The 25,255-nt window shown below is 34.1% G+C and overlaps 1 pseudogene; it reads left to right on the forward strand.

The window, feature by feature from the left end:
- The first annotated feature begins 22,792 nt into the window (after positions 1-22,792).
- Positions 22,793-24,353, forward strand: LOC140595780 (hydroxymethylglutaryl-CoA synthase, cytoplasmic pseudogene; annotated as a pseudogene).
- Positions 24,354-25,255: the final 902 nt, after the last annotated feature.

Here is a 25,255-nt window from a genome sequence, read left to right on the forward strand (position 1 = left end):
TCTTGTTTAAGAAATATTTCACTGTTCTGTGCCCTTAGGCTGAGCCATCTCTTTCTCTCCTTGGATGGCCTTAAACAGAGCTTTCTAGCACATGCATTTAACTGAAACAAATGCATAACTACCCTCAATTGCACAGCAACATTGCTTTTGCACCATTCATTACTACACTCGTCCTTTAGTCATTTAAGATGCCCCTCACATGTAAGGATTTGGAAAAGTGGCCAACTGTTTATGCCAGAGCTTCATTCCATTGACAAAGGCAGTAGTTTTGATATTAGAAAACTGCCATCTGTTGCAAAAACTTCAATATTATGATTTTGGCTAGGAAACACATATACACACAGCATTCAGGGAAGCTTATTCTTTAATGATAGGATTATCTGATCAAAAGTCCTGATAGGGTATTTCTTTATGACACAAGTGCCATTTACTTCTATGCTCCTTCTACTCACATATATCATCTTTCAATTCAGTGCAATATCATTTTGGCTTTCCTTTCATGTAAGAGAAATAAAGTGGGATGCCCGGGTGGCTCAGCAGTTGATCATGCTCAGGGCATGATCCCAGAATCTAGGATGGAGTCCCACATCAGGCTCCCTGCAGGGAGTCTACTTCTCCCTCTGCCTATGTGTCTGCCTCTCTCTGTGTGTCTCTCATGAATAAATAAATTAAATCTTTAAAAAAGAAAGAAAGAAAGGAAAGAAAGAAAGAAACAAAGAAAGAAACAAAGAAAGAGAAAGAAAGAAAGAAAAGAAAGAAAGAAAGAAAGAAAGAAAGAAGAGAAAGAAAGAAAGAAAGAAAGAAAGAAAGAAAGAAAGAAAGAAAGAAAAGAAGGAAGGAAGGAAGGAAGGAAGGAAGGAAGGAAGGAAGGAAGATAATAGGATGGGAGGGAAGAAGGGAGGGAGCAAAACAGGAAGGCAGAAAGGAAGAAAGGGAAAGAAAGAGGGAAGGAAGGAGAAGTTCTTTTTCTTTCTGGCAAAGAAAATTTTGTGTTCCTTCACCTCATCTACAAGTCTAATATGAGATGTTTGAATGAAATTGTTAGTGAAATTGCTGGGTAAGAAAGAAACTATTTTAAAATCAACATATTGTTTATAAAAGAATACAAAATCATGTGTCTGTCTTCCAGATAGCTTAAACAAAAATCTCTGAAAAATTCCTCGTTTTCTTCTTACATTGAGCAAAGTCATAAGTCATATGGTTTTAAAGCAGGGCCAGGCTTAGAAAGCAACTTTAAAAGAAGTACAGGTCTCCATGAAAGTTCCATAAATTTCAATTCAATCTTCTTTCTGATTCTTTTTCCATGCTACTTTCTCCCTGTTTCTCTTTCTTGTTCTTTCCTCTCAATAAAAGCATGTCTCTCAACTTGACTGAAGCCCTGGTGTGTAGCACTGGTTCTGTTTGGCAGGTACCTTGATTCCTACTCCTGGGTTTTCTTTAATATGATAACAGTTGAATGTGATTTGGTGTTAGTTAAATTCAATCAAGATTTTTCTAGAGAGTGACTGAGGTATATATACCCAAAGAGACTTAAATGTTCTAAATTTCAAAAAAAGCAAAATAAGGAAATATTCTATATCAGCCTATGACTATCATCTCTGGCCTCTGCTTTTACTAACTTCACACAGCTGGGCCCAAAAAGGGACACAGCAACCCTATGCTTTTAGCTCAGTCAGTGTGGAGCAAATTCTATCGAAGTGGGAAAAGCTGAAATATTCTTGCCCTTCCCCTCCCATTCATTTAATGGGTGTCAAATATATGTCCATTTCTCAAAACAAATTTTATATCTGGAAGGTTCTATTTGACCAGATAAAACTTTTGGCAAAGAGAACCAGTAAAGGGATAAAAGAATATAACATGATGAGGACAGTGTGATGCAAAGGGATCTTTCAGGAAACTGTAGTAATGATCACAGCCCTATTCCAATTCAGCCTTCCCAACCATTTGTGCACCTGTTCCCACTTCCTGCTTCCCTTTCTCTGTTCCTGTGTCTCTACCTCTAATAGGATGTACAAGATCAGTCATGATTGTATACTGTCATCTTTTCCCTGTCTTCCATTTGTTCTTTAAGGTCTAGCAGCATTCAATTAACTCAATACATCTTAAATGATGCTATGAATTATATGCTTTGTGTTTGCTTAACTAAATAACAGATGTTCAGAATAGGATGCCATTCCTGGCACATGGCGCAGGGAGGGTAGGCTAAAATATAGATGTTAATTTGTGTGTGTGCTGTTGCAGGGTGGAGGTGGGAAGAGTGGGGAGAAGTATTGGGATCAAGGGAGAGGGACATGAGGTAAAATAAGACAGAAAACTTATCACATACATGAAAACAGTCTTGGAAATCACAGTCTTATGATCCTGGGCCTGATCAGAATTAAGAGACTAGAAATAGTTCTTTGACCATTTATTCTGTTATTCATTCAATAAATATTTATTAAGTGTATATTAACTAGGAATATATGAAGAAACAAAACAGCCAAAAGAATTCCTCCCCCATTTAGGGTTTATATTTTAGATGGCAGGAGACAGACAATCAATAACAACAACAACAACAAAAATAGTAATAACATCTTTAGCAATGCATGTCCTCAGGAATCTTGAATCTCGAAAGTAACAGTTTATGTTTTGAATACAAGATCATTTTAGAAACAGAGGAGCAGATAAAGAATTGTGGGACTAAATTGGAGACCATATGAAAATTAATTTGTACTTAACTAAATGAGAGTCCGTAATAAACTATATTAATGGATACAGAGATGGCTAAGAGAGAATGAATATGGCCACTATCTGAAAGATACAATCAGTAGAAGGTAGACCAATTGATTGATCGATTGGGTAACTAAAAGGTCCATCAAATGCCATCTCCTTTTAGAATCCCACCACCTGTTTGTCAGAAGCATAGCTCTGCATCTAGGTCATTTCCCCAGCATCTGTCCTGTTTCAAGGGTGTGAGAATAATGCCAAATCCTGGATCTCCTTCTCCCTGATGTGTTTTGTGTCTTCTATGTGCTGAATTCTGTGCCTCACTGCCAAGTGCAGATTGTCACCAAAGTGTACTTGCAGTGTTCTGAACATGAATTTCTATCAGAAGGAAATCCTTGGAACACCATGAAGGTGAGAATTAGTTATAAATTTTGTGACTACATTGCAACTAAAATGATAATTTTTTTGTATTTCATCAAATGCTTACTTCTATAAAAATAATTTTTAATATCTTATTTAATTATTTGTAATTTAGATGTGTTTTGGGTTATGTTTTCAACTTCCTGTGTTTTGTTATTCAATAGTCAACAAATATTTTTGAGTGCATAATTGTGACAGGTGTGGAAGAGGAGAGTTAGCGAAAACAGTCTCTGCCTTCATAGATTTAACATTCCAGTGAAAGAAATCGATAATAAGCAAACATACAACATCATCATCATCAACAACAAAGCACATATTGTGCCAGTTGGTAGAAGAATTACAATATAAAATAAAGCAGGATTAAAGGAGAAAGAATAAAGGGGGAATAATCTGAACAGAGCATTCACAAAAAAGCTTATCTGATAATATTCCACTTAAGAACACACTTGAAAGAACCAAGCCATACAGCTGTCTTAAAGGATTGTATTCCAGGACAAAAATTTGGTCTGTAATTCCTAGCAGCATAATTCTGGTTCAGTACATCATTAATGCCTCTAGAACTCCATTAATACATACTGGTCAAAACACATGACTTGATGCATTCTGAATACTCTTATTTTCTTTCTCCTTTAGGTTTTACTAAAATAGGACACCATACAAATTATTTTTCCTAAAAGTAAAACCCAGAAAGTTTCATTTACAATGTGAGTCTATCAAATACAAATACATTTTTACCGTTGCATAATAACTTTTAACTTTATACAACTCCTGCAGATTGTATCCCTATCTTTAAACACTTTATATAGAATGTAGACACCATATAAAGAAAATGAATAAAAAGTAGCATTAATAATGAGAGAATTGGGATACTCTTACTTATCTTACAACTGTATATCTTATAGCTGCCCTACAGACACACAAGGTAAGAAATGAAAATGAGCTTTAAGATACAAGATGAACATAAAATACTGAACAAATACTTATAATCTAAAAGGCTTTACTTTATTCTATGACTCTGGGTCAATGATTTCTTTACTCAACATGTAGTTCTTCATTACCTAGCTTAATTAACTGATGAAATTAAGTTAATTAACTTAATTTTTATCTTATCAAATCTAACTGTGGAGAAGTATTTATAGGATATGGATATAGCAGAGCATAAAATTTATCACAGCACTGTTTTTACTGTTAATTCTTATTAATGGATATTAAATAGGAAACCAGTGTGTCTTGTTTTATAATTAATGCATCTTACTAAACATAAGTATCATTTTTTATTATGTATCAGATTTAGAAATTCTACTATTTCACACAAATGACTTGAAACCACTACTGTCAACTATATAGTGTCTTAGTAATTGTATTATTAGTTGTATTTTCAGTAGTTTATGTGCCTTGAACATTATTAGGTTGCTATTTGTCATATAAATAGTTTTAAATGTGATTTATGTTTATTTCGGGCACAAATTTGGTAAAGCACGTGGAAAAAAAAACAGTTTCAGACAGTTATATAGATTATTTTACCAGTAAACAATTATAGCACCAACTTAATTAATGCTAATATAATTAATCCCTCCTGTAATAATAATATTAGAACAAAAATGACATCTATTGACTTACTTTCAAGAAGCTAATGTGACTATAAATTAATCATATCATATTTGATATGATCTTAGAGGGAGTAAAATTTACCACAGTACAGAGGTCTTCCCATAATTCTGAATCCAAACACAAAGCAACAGGAGAGGCAATGTTAATAACAGCACAGCCTAGGGCTCTGGACTCAGAGAGGTCTAGGTTTAACTGTTGGGTCGGTTATTTTCTAGGAATATAAAAACTGAACAAGACAACTATCTAATCTTGGAGCGTATGATTCCCATCTGTAAAATGGTCACCATTTTGATGACCTAGTATGTACACAATACCTAGCTCTGATGTGTATATAGCAGATAATTCATTAGTAAGTATCAGTTTCATTTCACACTATTTTTTTCCCTTTTAACACCCACGTCATTATCAGTTCCCTATGCACAAAATATAATTAACAGAATGCTCACTGAAAACTTCAGCCTACCCATAATGATAATAACAGAAACAACAAGTAGTGCATATAGAGACCTAATTTGTTAAGCACTCTGGTAAATACTTTTAGTTATGTTCTGAAATATTGACAAAAATCTCATTATATTTTGTGCTTTAACTGAAGACTTTTTTTCAAAGAACATACATCCATGCAGGTGTGAAGTGACACAATCAGAATTCAAATCTACTTTTCCCTGATATCAAAGTTTTGTCTGATGAAATAGTTAATTTAGTCATATTGTTTTTATTATTATGTGTACAATACAATTTTTTTAAAGTTACAAGCATGCATAGAGTTTTAAATAAAACACTGAAAATAATTAAGCATTCTTTCAAATAAAAAAGGAAACATAAATTATGTAGTAGGAAATAGCTTTTGCTCACTGAGAACTAGTGATATAATTTGTTTCCAGCAAGCATCATCTTGCTAGCTTTAATTCAGGAAAGAATTCTTTCAAAACTGGCCAAGCTGTTCTAACAGACTTGATACCATTTTGACAAACAAAGCACAGCACGCCCAGAGGCATTAGGGAGCAAGACTTCCCAAAGATCATGTGTACTTTGGCCATCTGTGTATTTTAAATTTTTGAGAACAAGAGATCTAACAAAATTGGATATTTTGCACAGACTTTTATGTGTTTGCACATTTTTGATAGAGTTGAACATTATTTTATGAAACTGATATATATCTAAAATATTTCTGTAAAATCAATTTCAAAATATAGAATCTCTTTTTTTCCACCAGTTTTACTGTATCACTTGATGTGTTTCAGTTGAGATGTATCTGAAATATTTTTGCAAACACAGATTCTGAACAGGATCTTATATCCTGCTGTTTTTTCTGTCACTTGATCTGAATTTCTCTGAAAAACTACTTAGAAATTTAAGAAATATAAAACCTCACATTTAAGAAATCTAAGTTTTGAATATATGTTGAATGTCAAAAGAACAGTAGTTCTCAAAAGAATTCACGAATAGAAATGTAAATGATGGGGAACAGTTTTGACTTTGTATCAATGGTAATTTAACATTCTAATGAAATAGCAACAATTATGAGAAAATTAAAAATAATGGAATGGGGCAGCCGGGGTGGCTCAGTGGTTTAGCACAGGCTTCAGCCCAGGGCATGATCCTGGAGACCCAGGATTCAGTCCCATCAGGGTCCCTAAGTGGAGCCTGATTCTCCCTCTTCCTGTGTCTCTGCCTCTCTCTCTCTCTCTCTTTGTGTCTCAAATAAATAAATAAATAAATAATTTTAAAAAATAAAAATAATGGAATGGCTTCAAATTTGCATATATGAAAACCTTTTCTTTCACATGATGTTATAGCAAATAAAATACTAAACCTAATATTAATAAATATTAATTAGGTTCCAGCCACTGCTATAAATTATTTATATATTTAAATCTCTATAATAGGATTTTAGGTTCTTTACTCATTTTTTTTAACCAAAAAGTACTTTTGAAGAATTGTACTGAAAGTGATTAGTCAGATTAACTAATTTGCCAGAGATTATATTGTTGATGCACTATAAAAATCACCTCATACCTAATCTATTTGAATTTAAACTCATGGTATTCATAGGACATTTGGGTGGTGCAGTCTGTTGAGCTTCTGGTTTTGGCTCAGGTCATAATATCAAGGCTCTGGGATAGAGCCTCCTGGGGGCTCCCCTCTGAGTCTGAAATTCTCTCTCCCTCTTTCTCCCTCTGCCCTTCCCACTTGTGCTCTCATAAATAAATAAATAAATAAATAAATAAATAAATAAATAAATAAAATTCATGGTATTATCACTTTGCACTAATAATTTTATTTGAGTTTGATACATTCTGGTTCTTGGAAAATTGGAGAGGTTATTGGCTTTCAGAAATGAAATGTCAAAGTTAAGTAAGAAAAATTAAACTTTTAAGACACTTTGAGAGGATAGGAAACAGAAATAGCTTTATAGTTCAATTAAACAAAAATAAGTCTTATTTGAATGCAACTTTGTCAGGAGATGATATGAGAATTTAAAAAATATTATTTATGAAGTTTCAACCTCTAAAGATATCCATTTAAAATGCTGCCTTCCAGAGATTCCTTAAGTCAGGTTCTGATGAACTTGCATAAAAAATCTGTAAAGAATAACTCAACTTTAGATGTTCATTAACCTACATATACATATATCAGAAGCACTTTTTCATTGTACAAATAGTCAATCATTAGGAGATTCTGGTATAAAATTTATTCTCACCAAGAAGGTAGTGGGACACTTTATTCAAGACTAGGTAAAGGAATGGATTCTTCTCTGCCTTAAACAGTCCTTTCTCCAAGTTCTGAGCCAGTAGATATAATTTATTTAAAATCAAGGGACACCTGGGTGGCTCAGCGGTTTAGGGTCTGCCTTCCGCCCAGGGCATGATCTCGGGGTCTCAGGATCGAGTCCCACATCGGGCTCTCTGAATGGAGCCTGCTTCTCCTTCTGCCTGTGTCTCTGCCTCTCTCTCTCTCCCTCTCTCTCTCTCTCTCTCTATATATATATATATATATACACATATATATATATATTTCATGAAATATATATGTGTGTATATATATATCATGAATAAATAAATTATTATTTTTTTTTAAAAAAGGGCCCTGGGTGGCTCAATTGGTTAAATGTCCATCTCTTGACTGGGTCAGGTCATGATCTCAGGGTCATGAATGGAGATCTATACTGGGCTCCAAGCTGGGCATGGAGCCTGTTTAAGATTCTCTCTCCTTCCTTTGCTCCTTCCCCTGTTCTCTCTCTTAAAAAAAAATATATATATATATGTATATATATATATATATATATATATAATATATTATTGACATATTATATATAAATAATTATGTGTTAGGTTAGGGTTAGGGTTAGGGTTATATAATTATATAATTATATAATAAATGTATTTAATTAAATAAAAAACAGAAATAGAGACAATATTTTAAAATGAACTTAAAAAATGAAACTTGTCTATGTCTTTCCTAGGATTTGACGAAGATGAACTTCTAAGTGAAAAAAAAGTTTGACTAACCACATATATCGTGTGCTGTTTGTTCATAATCCACCAGTATATTTGCTGCATCTTCAATTAGGTTTATTTTATGATCTTTAGAAACCTGACACTAAAAATATAATACAGGTTTTGCAAAAGTTTTTAATACTTATAAGAACACTGGAATGATATAAACACAATGACACTTTCATAACATATGTGCATTACCCATTCTTCCCATACCTGATATGTACCAGGTTTGAGGAATTCAATAAAGAACAAAACAATTTCCATGCCCTCAACTTACTCATATATATTTTTTAAAGATTTAATTTATTCATGAGAGACACACAGAGAGAGAGAAGCAGAGACATAGGCAGAAGGAAAAGCAGACTCCATGCAGGGAGTTTGATGTGGGACTCGATCATGGATCCTGGTATCACACCCTTAACCAAAGGCAGATGCTCAAGTGCTGAGCCATTCAGGAGTTCCACCTTACTTATATTTGATAAAAAATTAATTTTAAGGGCAATATAACTTCAAATAATAAATTTATTATTTAAAAAATTATTAATATTTTATAAAGCAAATAAGACATAAGCTAAACTTTGAAGTAAGGACATGATTTGACTATTTGGAAGGATTATAAAGCTTACTGGCCATAAGCAAAGTTGGGGAAAGAGGAACATGGCCATGGTATTATTCAGAGTGAGGAACTGGGTAACAAAAGAAGCCTCAATTTATTTTCTAATATTTAAAGCATGGTTCTTAAATTTTCCTCACTTGTACCATTGAGAATTATTAAATTAATTTAAAGGAATAAATATTCCTAAAACACTACTTATGGGAGGTATTTAACAGAAGCTGATCATCTTTCTTCCCTAGGATGACATATTGTGGAGAATGGTATAATCACAGGCTCAGACTATCAAGGGCATCTGGAAGACTGGCCAAAAACATTTTCTAAAAACAATATTGAAAAATAAATACAATATAAAAACAAAAGCAATATTGAAGTTGTGTAGGTTCTTAACGTATGACATTTAATCTGGTTGTTACATGACAAATATGCTGAAGCAGAAAGTTTGGTTTTATGAATACAGATTTTGGAATGATGATAAAATATACAGAGAAAAATCTCTAGTAGAAGTTGTAAAAAAGATAAGTATAAACAATTCAGACAGCAAGAGTAAACAATGCAAAAATATTTGTATTATATATTTAAATTGATTTGCAGTTATGGATTTATATTTATTGTAATATGTAACCTGTTCTAAAGATGTTGCAAAAACTTTGATATTTAAATATTTATCTTTGACTACTGTTTAAGATTATTTTCATATTTTATGTATTTATAATAATGTAAGGACCTCAGGTTAGAGTGGGTACAATACATGCATAGTAAACTACATCCAGGCAGTTTTCTTAACCATCAAGCTCAAGGCAACTTCTTTCAGGATAGCTTTCAAACTTCAAAATGTAAATGAAAGCTGGAGAAGAAAATTTATTAAGAAATAGAATCTAAAATGTCAAAAATTATTTGAAGAAATCAGCAGTGACCACTGTTATTGGCATCACTTTTACAATTAGCGGTGACTCATGATTATGCACACTCATTTGCCTGGTTCCGTTGATGTGCCTTTGAAAGACTGTGTTCAAGTATTATGACTGCAATCAAAGCTGCTATAATAAAGAAGAGAGCATAGAAATTTAGATTTGAATATGGAACATTGTATTTGGAGTAAAATAAGTAGAGTATTTATTACCTGTGTGAATTTTGGCAAACTACTTAAATTCTCTTAAAATGATTTAAAATTATCACCTTCCACCTGGTCAGAAGGCTAGAATCAAAATGGCAAGAAATAATGAGTATTGGTGAGGATGTGGAGTAAATTCATTTTCTTCCCTGTATACTGTTGGTGGGAATGTAAATTTCTACAGTCACTGTGGAAAACATTATGGAAACTCTTCAAATAATTAAAAATAGAAGTAACCTATGATTCAGTAATTTTGCTGCAGGGTTTCTACCCAAAGAAAACAAAAACACCAATTAGAAAAAATATATGTACCCAGGTTTATTGCAGCACTTTTTTCTTTTTTTTTACAACAGCCAAGACACTGAAGTAGCTCAAATGTTCCTCTACATATAAATGGATAAAGAAGGTGGGGTATGTATACACAATGGAATATTACTCTGGCATAAAAAGAATGAGATATTGCCATTTGCCACAACATGGATTGACCTAGAGGGTATCAATGCTAATTGAAATAAGTCAGTCAGAAAGACAAATACCATATGTTTTACTTAAATATGGAATCTAAAAAAACAAACCAAATGAGCAACAGAGAAACAGACAAACCAAAAAATAGACTTTCAAATACAGAGGACAAACTGGTGGTTGCCAGAGTGGAAGTGGGTGGGGGTACTGAGTGAAATAGATCAAGAGGATCAAGAGGTACAAACTTTCTGTTATAAAATAAATCATAGAGATGAAAATGCAGCATAGAGAACATAGTTAATAATACTGCAATAAAATTGTATGGGGACAGATAACTACCAAACGTCATGGTGAACACTGAGTAATACATAGAATTATTGAAACAATATGTTGTACACTTAAAATTAATACAATATATATTAATTATACTTTAATGAAAAAATAAAATAATTTTCTAGTTTTAAATTTGAATGAGATACCTCACAGTATTGTTCATTAATATCAAATGAAACAATGGAATAATTTAAAACTTATTATTTGCTAAAAACATTATTCTAGTATCATTTCTATTTTAAGTAAGGTTACTTAACAAAGAATATTGATATTTTTATAAACCCAATAACTGCTTATGGCATGTTGTTTAACCTGATACCTAATTATATACAGGTCAGGCACTGTGAACATAATCATTTCCTTGATTTTAAACATTTCAGAGTTCAAATTTATCTTTCAGCAAATATTAAGCACCTCGAGAGTAAATATCACATTTTTATGCTGATCTCAAAATTCTTGTAATGCTATACACATTGTTTATGAAAAAAAAAGAAAAGAAAAGAAAAGAAAAGAGAGAAAAATAAATACATGGATGAAAAACTGTCTTTAAAAGACAACTGCAAATATCTGATAGCAAACATTAATTTTACATTAGAGAATATGGATGCCTAAAATATTTTTTCCAATATACATAATACAAACATAAAATTAAAAATAATCACTCAAAGGTTTAAATTATTTGTGTCTTATTTTTCCAATTGTGGCCCTCTATTATCAGGGCTAGCTTATTACATAGATGTTGATTCACCTTACTTGGCTTCATAGGCTCATAGTGAGAACTACTTTATTTTTACTTATAGGTTATATTTATATTTTTCCTAAAAAAGAATTCTTAAATCTGTTTGTGGGATTATTTCTAACAAGAGCAACTCTCAGCAAACAGTAAACCTAATCAGAATAGAAACTCTTGCTATAGTTCCATAAGCTATATTGAAACACTCTGGATCACTGCTTGCTATATAATCCTCTTTCACCTGCATATCAAGGATATACTCCTCACGGAAGTATACGGATTAATAAAAAAGTCATTAATAGTATCTTCTGTATGCTTCCTTGTTCCACAAACTTCAGTAAGATATATTTTTGTTATTACTTAGAACCTTTCCAAAAGGCATACAAGTAACAGCAATCTTAGAGATAAGAAAACTAATTCAAAAGGATTAAAACTTTACCAATATGATGTCAAGTATTTGCTTGAAAAGTGAAAAGTCAGAATGTTCAATTCGTTGTTTTGTTGGGTCAGCAGTAAAGGTAGTGAACAAACAAGTCCTCAATAAAATGTTTTTGAGAAAAGAGATTTTCTTGATGAACACCATTTTAAATCATGACATCACATAAGGACAATAGACCAGAGCAACATAAAAGAGTGAAATGGCAGAGTCCTCCACGGAGACCATCGGTTCCTTAGAATAAATAGAAAGGCAACCATGGAAGTGCAATGTCTGCTTAGGATATAAAGTAGTATGATTTCAAAAACTCCACACTTAAAAAAATTTTTAGCATTCATATATTCAAGTGAATTTTTCACTTTGTATTCTTTCACATCTGTTTAAAGTTTTGTATCAGTATGACAAATTTTGACAAATTTTTCTTTCTTTTTTTTTTTTTATGATAGTCACAGAGAGAGAGAGAGAGGCAGAGACACAGGCGGAGGGAGAAGCAGGCTTCATGCACCGGGAGCCCGATGTGGGATTCGATCCCGGGTCTCCAGGATCGCGCCCTGGGCCAAAGGCAGGCGCCAAACCGCTGCGCCACCCAGGGATCCCTTGACAAATTTTTCTTAAAAGAAATTTTATTAATTCATTGTAGACATTCTTAGACACAGGTTATTATTTTCAGTGAAGTCATTTCACATCATCTTTCTCCAGAGTTTAATGCCCTAGTTTATGATCCTGAGCTCAATCACTCAGCATCTTCTGGTCACTTCATCAGGTTAGAACAGAGTCATAGACTTTTTTTTTTTTTAAGATTTATTATTTTATTATTTTAGAGAGAGGGCATAAGTGGAAGGGGCAGAGGGAGAAAGAGAGAGACTCTTAAGCAGACTCCACACTGAGCACATAGCTTGATGTGGGGCTGATGTGAGCAGAAACAAAGAGTCAGATGCTTAACCAACCGTGCCACCCAAGCACCCCAGAGTCATAGACTCTTAAAAGGAGTCTTCCTTTAGAAAGGAAAATACAGATTATCTTCTCCCACAACCCTTCTATCTTCTCTCATTAATGGTAGAATACTTTTCCAAACTACTCTTGACCACCTTCCAAGTAGCAATATATGAGTATAGTGTATTCATAATTCTTATAATTTATAATATATTAATACATTACTCTTTGTAGTTAGAGATCCTTTTTTTTTCTCTCCATTCTATTTTATAACACTTTAACTTAGGTAAAAGACAGTTAAGAATGAGGGGTCTCAGGCTTCCACACATCCTGTGTGAACACAGAAAACACTAGTTATAGGCATCCATAACTTCTTATTTCTGTTTGGAGGACATCAATTACAAACACAGTTTAGTCTCAAAGTGACCTCCATAGCTCATAGGTAGAGTATAGAAATGAAATCAACAGCTGACTTTTTGTACTTCCCTTGATAATCTCCTCCTTTTAATACATACCTCAAAGACCACCCTAGATTTAGGTTACTTTAATTCTAGAGAGATGCTACTGGTACACCTTCTTCCCATTCCTAAGAATTATTTCTACTGTAGGCTGTGGCAAATTATATTACTTCTTATAAAATTTACCCAAGCCTCTAACTGCAAATAGCAAATGTTCAGAAGAGCTCAAATATTTGAGAAGATCATTCATCTCTTCCAATTTTTTTTTTCTTTCTGGCCAAGTCTTGAACATCTTTGTCTTTTTGTGAGCACAGAAAATTTTATATGGTTGACATGTTGCACATCAGGTTTTCATGATGGTAACTAATAAAATGTGTGCTTATCACATGCCTGGCATTGTGTTAGGATTTTATCTCAACAATCTCACCTAAAATCCAAATTAACTTATGATTTTATTTCTATTTGTAGTCCAATTTTACTATTGAAACTTAGAGGTGTCAAGGAGTTATCCAATGGATACACAACTATAAGTTGTAGAGTTGGATTTTGTGGTTAGCATTTCTCCTTTCAGTTCTCTAGCTTTTATTCACTTAATTCTGAGTGAAATACTTTTTCTTTTTAAGACTTATTCATTTATTTGAGAGAGAGAGAGTGTGTGTATAGGAAAGGGGCAAAGGGAGAAAAAGAGAATCTCAAGCAGACTCCCCACTGAGTGCAGAGCCCAACACAGGATTCTGTCTCATGATCCTGAAATCATGATCTGAACAAAATCAAGAGTCCAATGCTCAACTAACTGAGCCACTCAGGTGCCCCTGAGTCAAATATTTTTAATTAAGAAGTTCACACTTTTTGGGGAATTGGGCATATTCATCTTTTGTACCTTCTAGTAGAAGTGTTTGTGTCAATATTTGCAAATATATAATTTTGCTCTCATATTTTTCTTTTCTAAAGAACATATTTTTCTAAAGAACATATTTTTCTTTTGTTTTGTATTGTTCCATTTTCAATATCAAGCACTTTAGGAAAACTGCTTTCATCCTTATAAAAGCAACATATAAGTATTCATGTAAATTTCAGAGGAGATGGGGAGTGGTTGTCTCAAAGACCTTGTTGGATTTATTCAGTATTTTTTAAAATTAGTTACCTATAAAGCCTGTAGACATACTTTGATTTTGTGAGACATCCTAAGGAGGATGAAAGAATGTTTCATACCAGTTTAGTAGTTTAAAGATTTAAGAACATCATCATCTGGTTTAAAAGCAAAGCCCTGGGGACGCCTGGGTGGCTCCGCGGTTAAGCATCTGCCTTCAGCCCAGGGCATGATCCTGGAGACCTGGGATTGATTCGCACATGGACTCCTTGTAAGCAGCCTGCTTCTCCCTCTGCCTGTGTCTCTGCCCACCCCGCCCCCAAGTCTCTCATGAATAAATAAATAAAATCTTAAAAAATAAATAAATAAAAGCAGAGCTCTGTGTCCTTTCTACTCTACTCTGGCAATACTTAGAGTAGTATGTTCCAATGGATACTATGTAATAATTAGCAGATCTCTTTAAAAAGATGGGAGGGAAGAATGTGGAAAATAAATATATTTAGTCAATTATGTACTAATCATGATTTTTTTTTTTTTGCATTTTCATCAGAACCTTTAACTGTGTTAACAATTAACAAGGAAAGGAGTAAAAATACATGAAGGGTTTCCATAATATATTTGACCATGTGGCTACTGTTCTATTGACTACATTTAGGACATGCAGTTTTAAAGAAGAGGATAATCTATTTTCTTCTTTTTTTCTCAAAAAAGAATTTGGAATGAGTTACCTTCCAAAAGAAAACAGAAACAAATTAGAATTTGAAATAAAAAAAAAAAAATCAAACGTAGATTTACAAAAAAAAAAAAAAATTACATTGAGAGGAAAAGTTGAAGACAATACTGCCATAAAGGTCCATTTCTGGATTAGACTATGATACTTAATGGTATAGAAGTATATAATTTCTGTGCTTCAAGAGAGAAGACAGCAGACTCAACATATCAACCAAACTGATTGGTTATTTGAAAAAATAAACTGTGTATTTTAAGCATTTTACATTGATTAAATTAGACAGGAGACATGAGAACACTGGTGATAAATAGAGATATTCAACATAAAGGTAAATCTAAAATCTAAATGAAAGATCTCACATAACTGGCAAGGGCAAATTTTGGCTATCAATTTTGTCAAATGTTATCCCAATTTTCCAAGTAAAATAATATTGTACTTACTGTATACTGGTAAGTAAAAACTAATGTGATTTAAGAGAGTGTCATCTAAAAAATATTAATACCAAAACCTTCCCTTCATTGCTAACATCCTTGACTCTCAAATTTCACAATGGACTCACCTAAAAATAACTCAAGATTTTTTTATGGTGTTAAATTTTGCAATATTTAATATTCTATTCTTACACACGTCTTCCTTGTTGAATGTCCATAGATTGTTTACTGAATATCATTTTGTAGCTTAACTAGAATGCTCTACATCCAAATCTCAGGTCAAAGTTTTCTAGGAAAATATATGTTAGATTTCAATGTTTGAAAAGTAATGAGTGTCTCATACTGTTAGCTCAGTTTTACTTGACAATGGTTTTTTGTTAAACAAAAGAAATGACTTTTTTTTTGTTAGAATTAAATAATCACAGGGGGAAATACAGTGACCCAAATAGGTATAGTTTCCAACCAGCTGAACTAGAAAGGTATAGTAATTTAAAAGGGGTTTTGCAACTAAAATCTCCTATTATTTATAAAGGTATGCAGATTGAGCATAATTAAACATGAGGCTAAAATACTAGGAACTGGTAAGAAGAAAATGCATATCCATCAGTTTTCTTGTATCTACTCTGATCCAAATAGAGCCTGCATGCAAGACAAAAATAGAAACTCTATTCCAAATTGCCAAAGTAACTGTTTGCCAAACAGTTTCGATTAGTGCAAAATGATCCAATTAATGTACCCCACAAAGGACTAAGAACAAATACCAATATCAAACACAGCTACAGAAAGAAATCTTTGAAGTGGCTGTTTTGAACAGACTATTAACAACATGAAATTTAGCTGATGTGTAACCAACAGATGCTAGTGCTTGAATACAGCAAATAAAAAAGATTGCTTTGCTATTAGGAAGGTAGCATAAATATCCCCTCTATGTCACTTAGTGCTGCCTAAAGACTCAAGGAAGAAGATTCTGATTTTCTTTGGGTCTTTTAAAATTATTCTTATTTTCTGTTAAATTAATTGGTTAATTAGTGAATTCTTTAATTTTAGTTGGCAGTATGGTAAGTGAATATTGGGATATGAATAAAGGCCATACCATTTAGGCCTTTTACCTTTCTGGAAACAAAAAGAAGAAAAAAGAATGCAAACACAAATGTACAACCACAGTAATTGCTTCCGTGAGAATAAGAATGAAAGATGTTTCTCTTCCTTTATTCAAATAATTCATTTTAGATATCTGCAGTAGAGATTTCACTTTGCAATCAATGAAAACATCTGGTTTAGAAATGAATCCTTGAGCACAGGGGCATTTAGGGCAATGAAGTTACTATGTGTGATACTGTAATGGTAGATACATGGCATTATACATTTGCCAAAACCCACAGGATATAAAATGCAAAGTATCTTATGTAAAGAGTTAATGTAAACAAGGGACTTTAGTTAATAACGTATCAGTATTGACTCATTGATTGCAGCAAACAAGCAGATTAATAAAAGATGTTAATAATAAAAGAAATGGAGGATGAGTGAGGAGGTATATTGAACACTGTATTTTTTGCAAACCTAAAACTGCTCAAAAGAATAAGGTCTATTAATTTAATAAAAATTGAATCCTTTCTAGTAAATATGCACTTTGGTGGATATTACACAATATGGGCAGACCCAGTATATACTCTGGATTATGTGGCTTCATTGATTGTTGCACTGCTTAGAACTTCATGAATGTGGGCACCTGGGTGGCTCATTGGTTGAGCTTCTGCCTTCAGCTCCAGTCCTGATCCTGGGATTGAGTCCCACATTAGGCTCCCAGCAGGGAGCCTGCTTCTCTCTCTGCCTATGTCTCTGCCTGTCTTGTGGAAAAATAAAATCATAAATAAATACATACATATGTACATACATACATACATACTTCATGAATGTGGGTAGTTCAGACCAAAAACATTCCAGAACTTTGCTCAGAAATACTAGATTTTAGTAGGTATTTCAGCATTCATCTTTGTATTAAATTTCAAAATATGTTTTCTTGGGGCTTTTTTTTTTACATTTATAAGACATATAACTTGCTATAAACTGAATTGTGTCCCCCCCAAATTCATATGTTGAATTCTCACTCCATTTAGATGGCATTTGTAGATGGGGCTTTTGGTATAGATGAGGTCATGAGGAACCCTCATGAGAGGATTAGTGCTCCTATAAGAAGAGATCCTAGAGAGTTGTTCTCTCTGGTATATGAGAACACAGCAAGAAGTAGGGCTTCTGCAAGCCAAGAAGAAAGCTATCACTAGAACATGACTATGTTGGCAAGCCTTTCAGTTTCCAGAATTGTGAGAAAATAAATTTCTATTCTTTAAGCCACCTTGCCCATGGTATTTTATAATGGCAGCACTAGAAGACTAAGACAACATTCCACTGAGTTTAGGATATATCAGGAGGAAATTGTGGAAGGAGCATGGAGCTCTTAAAATTCACCATATTGGCACACAGACTATCTTTTGAAATAAATCAACTTTGGAACATGATCATTTTTTCTATCTTCTTAAATCTGGTTATTTCCATGTTTTGTTTTTTTAAGATTTTATTTATTTAATCATGAGAGACAGAGAGAGAGAGGCCAAGACACAGGCAGAGAGAAAAGCAGGCCCCTCACTGCGAGCCTGGTATGGGACTTGATCCCAGGATTCCAGGATCACACCCTGAGCCGAAAGCAGACGCTCAACCACTGAGCCACCCAGGAGTCTCATGATTATTTCCATGTTTAAAATAAAAGGGTGGGGATCCCTGGGTGGCTCAGCGGTTTGGCACCTGCCTTTGGCCCAGGGTGCAATCCTGGAGTCCCGGGATTGAATCCCACATCGGGCTCCCGGCATGGAGCCTGTTTCTCCCTCCTCCTGTCTCTCTCTCTCTCTCTCTCTCTCTCTCATAACTAAATAAATAAATAAATAAATCTAAAATAAATAAAATAAATAAAATAAAATAAAATAAAATAAAATAAATAAAATAAAATAAAGGGTTACCTTGACCAATCTATCTCTAGTCTTGTCCATTCAAGATAGAATTGTTAGATAAAAGAAACAAATTGGAACTTCAGATAAACAACTAACGAACAATAACAAATAATGTACCACGTAGGGCATGATTATACTAAAAATTTGTTATTGTTCTAAAAATCTAATTGAAGTGGTAACCTGTTTTTCATTGTTGTTGCTGTTGGTTTTGCTTATTTGGTTTCCTTCAGGCAATCCTAATTCAAGTATAATAGTACATTAGTGGTTCTGCAATGTAGCATGTTTAAGAAGGACCTAGAGGGTTTGACAAAACACAAGATTGCTGAGACCCAACCTGAGTGTACTAAATGTAGGGAGAGCTTTGAGCATTTGCACTTCTATTAAGTTTCCAAGTGATGCTGATGCTGAGAAAACTTGGGATAAGATTGGATTCATGAGCGTTAACATCCCTTTAAACTTTTAATCTCCATTAATCCGTATTTTTCTACCTGCAAAAAACAGTTTATTAAAGTCATTAAATCACCACTTAAGATTATTTCAATTCTTGATCTATAAATTTTTTTTCTCAAAATATTTCATAATGAAACAGAATATTTTAAAGTAATTATAATGACTCTTACTAAAAGAGTTCAGTTAATATTCTGTACACATTCTTGCTAATATTTTCTTCCACTTAGGCCCAGTATAATATTAAATATGCTTTATAAATAAATGCTGTGTTATCTGTAACTTTGACACAATCTTACTTTTTCTCCTTTCCTTTGAGAACAAACTCTCTAATGAACTTTGGAGTTTTACACCTACTATAGTTCAAATAACTCCTGAAGAAACAAATAACTTTGGTGATACAACAGCCTTAAGCTACTTTGCCTTTTCAGTAAATTTGTATGTGGGAAATATCGGATCTCTATTGAAAAGCTTCTGTATTCCTTCCTGTTTCTCATCAAGTGTATAATTTGGTCTTATCCTAACCCCTTACTTCACAACCTTGTCTAGTATCTTCTACAAGTCTTAAACATGCCCATGAGAAATAGATCTTGTGCACTGTGGCTTCCTGTCAACTTCTAGCCCATGATCTTTTCTCCCTGTAAAAATATATGAGTCACAAAAAGAAGCTGTAACTTTATCCAGAAGGTAAACACACTAATATGCTTATTTATTTTCAGTTAAAATTAGTATTTTTTAATTTGGAACTTCCTGCCTCCAGTGGCCATCACAGATACAAGACATAGTACATAATACATCAGTATTAGGACCTATATTCTCAAGCCTATGCAACAATTATGTTTATGAACTTTGTTTCTCTATTCAATATTTATATATGATTGATACTTAAAATTCCCTCCATGAATCCTCAGGTTTTTCTTGTTAATGTTTACCTGTTTGATTTTCAGTTCTCCTGACCCCCTCTTGCAACACTTCCCAAATAGATGTTTGTTCTTTTCCATGTGAATTTCCTCTCTAGTCATTTGTGAGCAGCAGCATCTGAACAGACTTCTCATCTATAACTAGTCCCCCTACCTTGCATGCTTTGCCTGGTTCCATACTTTTTCAAATTCCTTGGTGACAGTAAAGTACAGATCCATGATACCAACTATCATTGTCCTAGGATTCATAATATGATAAGTATTATTTACATTACTAAAATAAACAGTTCTTTTCAGAAAATTTACTTCTACCAATCCCTAAATATAGCCATGGGTGTTCAATATGGGCTACTCACAGTTGATGGTTTGAATTCTAAGACTTTTAAGAACATTCATTCAAAACATTACTGTAGCATATTGTGGAGGCTGAGAAAAATTAAGGCCATTCCACCTCAAGTTTAGCATTAGCACAAGTACAGCCATCTTAGGCCCCTGTGAATAAGAGCTGAACTTTACAGAAAAAACTGCAGAGTGTCCTCGGCAGAGAATCCCATATCAGAAAGACAACAGAGTTCAGAATTGCCCTCAGCAGAGAATCCTATATCAGAAAGCCCCATATTAGAATGAGAACAGAGCCCAAGTCAATGGCAGAAAGTCCCATATTAGAATGAGAACAGAGCTCAATGCCATTGAAAGCCCCATATCAGAATGTAAACAGAACTTGAGAAATTCCTCCACCCCTTCTGAAAATCCCCTAAACCAGCCCATAAAAAACCCAGCTGTAACCCACTTCGGGGTCCAAGTCCCTGCTCTGCTGTGTCAGGTACACTTGGACCCAAGCTCGAGCTTCCAAATAAACCCTCGTGCGCTTGCATCGGTGTTGGCTCCTTGGTGGTTTCTCAGATACATAATCTTGGGCACAACACATATAAATACATATGTGCATATATACACATATAGACTATGTCTATGCATATATATGTATATGTATTTATATATAGTTTTATGGAGTATCTTTATAAGATATATGATTAAAATATGTGATAATTGATAATCTCATGTAAATGTTATGATTGTGGATAGATAATTGATCAGTGAGAGGTGTGAATGTTTACATATCATTTCTCTGAAATTTCAGAGATTCATAAGCTACACCATGTACGAGCTATGTTTCAAGAGCATTGAATACAAATAAACTATATAATATAATGATACACCTTATATAATGCTTCTTCTAAAATAGCTTTTATTTCTGAGTAAGGAGTCTCAATAGTACAACCATCCCAGGATGTCAGTAAAAAAGAAAAAAAAAATAGTAAAAATACTTTGTTGGGGATCAAGTGAGCTTCTAGAAATATGGGAAATGTAGTAATGATAAAAGTTTCTGAGAAGTTTCCTGCCCTATATAAACTAGAAAGCAGAGATCAAGAGGTCAGTCTCTTCTTATGAATAATCATACTATGGCAGGAAAAAAGAAAAAAAAAGAAAAAAAAAGAAAAAGAAAAGAAATCTATCAATAAGAGCACCAGGAAATCCATGTTGTTTGTAGCCATTAACTGGATTGTTGAATGGAAATGATTTTCAATATTATCAAAGTTATAACAGTTGGCAATAGTTGAACATGAACCACGCAACAAAATAATTGGTTTACAAACACTGTATTATTTTATCCTCAACAAAACCCTCTAAGGAATGTTTAGTCTTGCCCTCATTTTCTAAATTACGGAAGGATGACTCAGAGGCTAATTAAAATTTCCAAGGCTACATATTCGGAAAGAGGTACACAGTCTTAGAATTTAGATCTTGCCACCTTAACTTCTATGCTAAGTAGCCAAATGGGATGAGTTGAACCTATTCCTGAATATTGTAGAACATAAATTTGTTATTGTGTCACTGGACAATTCTTTGAATTTTCTGCTTAAATTAAGATGTGCATAGACCGAAAATTTTCTTCTGACAGAGTTTTCTTTTTCCTTTGATGCTATTTAACTATCACCATTTATTGGAACACAGAAGCATTTCTAAGGATATGTCAAGAAAAAAAAAAAATCCAACACCCAGCACCAGGATCAAACTACAACGAATGTAACAACAGACGGTACCACTTAGTTTAAAGGTCATTTGTGTGCTCGCAAAATACAAGTTTAAAAGGTTAGAATCCATGAAGCTTTAAATAGCAAATCAAAGTTTTGTTTGCATTAGCTTTATTCAGTGTGACTTCCATTCTTTCAATTCACTATAAACCTCTTCAGGAAATTTCTGCTTAGTTTTCTTTCCGAAGAAAGCCCAAATACCAGAGACATATTTAAAAATTCACTTGTACTCAAAAAAAAAAAAAAAAAATTGTATAGCCTAACTTAACCCATTGAAGGAAGTTTATTATAACGAATATTACTTTAAAAATATGTTGGCCATCTAGAATAAAATACTCAACATTTATTAACTCGTGTTATTTCTTTTAGTATAACTTTCCATGAAACACAAGGTATTTGCTAATTTTATTTTTTTTCAAATTGATAGTACTGATTTTTCCCTTATAAAGTATTATTTGTAGAACTTAATACACCTATTGACTTCAATTTCCATTTGCTTTCATTTGAAAATTATCCTATAATTAAGGTAAAATCTTCTTTAATTTCCATAATAGATTTGTATGGTTTCAGAAGGCCAAAAGTATGTCAGTTGTGACACTGACAAGACCAATTTTATCTCAGTTGTCAAAATGTTGTCTATATTCAAGTCTTCATCCCAATTAAGAAGGAGTGAGATTCTCTAATGAAAACAACTTGAGGTACTTCTCTTTTGTGGCTCACTCCCTTACCACGGCCACTGCCTGGTTATCTTTGGCTCTTTCACCATGCCTGGGCCACTTCCTTTGAATGCAGAAGCCTGCTGGCCAAAAGATGTGGGAATTGCTGCCCTTGAGATCTATTTTCCTTCTCAATTTGTTGATCAAGCAGAGTTGGAAAAATATGATGGTGTAGATGCTGGAAAGTATATTATTGGCATGGGCCAAGCCAAGATGGGCTTCTGCACAGATAGAGAAGATATCAACTCTCTTTGCCTGACTGTGGTTCAGAATCTTATGGAGAGATAGCATTTTGTATGATTGCATTGGGCATTTAGAAGTTGGAACAGAGACAATCATCGACAAAAGAAAATCCGTGAAGACTAATTTGCTGCAGCTCTTTGAGGAGTCTGGGAACACAGATGTAGAAGGAATAGATACAACCAATGCATGCTATGGAAGCACAGCTGCTGTCTTAAATGGGGTTAATTGGATTGAGTCCAGCTCCTGGGATGGACAGTATGCCCTGGTAGTTGCGGGAGATATTGCTGTATATGCCACAGGAAATTCTAGATCTACAGGTGAAGTGAGATCTGTTGCTCTGCTAATTGGGGCAAATGCACCTTTAATTTTTGACCAAGGACTTCGTGGGACACATATGTAACATGCCTATGACTTTTACAAGCCTGACATGCTTTCGGAATATCCTATAGTAGATGGGAAACTCTCCATACAGTGGTACTTCGGTGGACTAGACCGCTGCTATTCTATCACAAAAAGATCCAAGCCCAGTGGCAGAAACAGGGAAATGATAAAGACTTTACCTTGAATGATTTTGGTTTCATGATCTTCCACTCACCCTACTGTAAGCTGGTTCAGAAGTCTCTAGCTCAGATTTTGCTGAATGACATCCTTAATGACCAGAACAGAGATAAAAATAGTATCTATAGTGGCCTGGAAGCCTTTGGGGATGTTAAATCAGAAGATACCTAGTTTGACAGAGATGTGGAAAAGGCATTTATGAAGGCTAGTGCTGAACTCTAATCAGAAAACAAAGGCATCTTTGCTTGTGTCAAATCAAAATGGAAATATGTACACATCATCTGTTTATGGCTCCCTCGCTTCTGTTCTAGCACAGTACTCACCTCAACAGCTAGCAGGAAAGAGGACTGGTGTGTTCTCTTATGGTTCTGGTTTGGCTGCCACCCTGTACTCCCTTGGAGTTATGCAAGATGCCACACCAGGGTCTGGTCTTGATAAAATAACTGCAAGTTTATGTGACCTCAAATCAAGACTTGACTCAAGAACTTATGTGGAACCAGATGTCTTTGCTGAAAACATGAAGCTCAGAGAGCACACTCATCACTTGATGAACTATATTCCTCAGAGCTCAGTAGATTCCCTCTTCGAAGGGACCTGGTACCTCGTCAGAGTGGATGAGAAGCACAGGAGGACCTATGCCCAGAGCCCTCCCCCAGCGACTATACTCTGGGTGAAGGAGTAGGACTCATACATTCAAGTGCAGCCACTGAGCATATTCCAAGTCCTGCTAAGAAAGTGCCAAGACTCCCTGCCACAGCAGCAGAACCCGAAGCAGCTGTCTTTAGCAACAGGGAGCATTAAGATACTTCTATGAGGTGGAAGACTTCAGCGCGGGTTGGGGTGGAGGGTCTGTATAGGAACAGTTCTGGGAATGGGATGCCTGGGGACAATTTTAAAGGATTACATGTTGTGTAACTTTTTATGTGACTGACATGAAGCCTGGAAAACTATCATGTTCTTGGGGGAGTCTCTTTGCTCAATTTGCTCGCATGCTTCCTATTGTGGTCCAGCCAGTGCTCAATCTACGGGAGTAATGTTAAAGGGCTCTGTAAACTTCATACCTCTCTGGCCATTTGTATGCATGAAGCTTAGTTTTTAAATGTGGTATCATGAATCGTGTGCTTCAGGTGAAGAAAGCCAAGGTACTAGTCTCCAATTTTAATTTTTTTTATTTTATTTTATTTTTTTTTCAATTTTAATTTTTTTAAACATGTAAGACTTTTGTACTTTGAACCAACAAGCTTACTGAAAGTACCTGTGATTTTTGAAAAAAAAAATGTTTCTAGTTTAGGGAATGTAGTCTTAAAATGTGGTATGCACAAACCCTGTTTAGAAATGGCAAGACAAATACATTCTTTTTCTATAATTTATAAATCCTAAAGAGGGAGAAGAGTCGGAATGGTTCTGGAAACTGGAATGTTGCTTTAAATCCAGGCCAGCAATTGCGAGTTATTATAATGACCTCTGAACAGAGAGATGCTAGCACTGAGCAGAGGTCTGGTATAGACAACATGGTACACTGGAAAATTATGGACGTAGCTCTGGGTCTGCTTCGGAATCATTGGTTCAAGGTGGAGATGGTAATAGAGAGGTGTATGAGGAAGTTGTTGCAATCTTTCTTTGAGCCTTATTTTAAAGAATAAATAAAACATTTTTCTGGCTGCCTTTTAAAAATTTAAAACAAAATAGAAGGATGGGGCACA

This window comes from Vulpes vulpes, chromosome 15 (genome assembly GCF_048418805.1).
Source record: "Vulpes vulpes isolate BD-2025 chromosome 15, VulVul3, whole genome shotgun sequence".
In the NCBI taxonomy this organism is placed as follows: Eukaryota; Metazoa; Chordata; class Mammalia; order Carnivora; family Canidae; genus Vulpes; species Vulpes vulpes.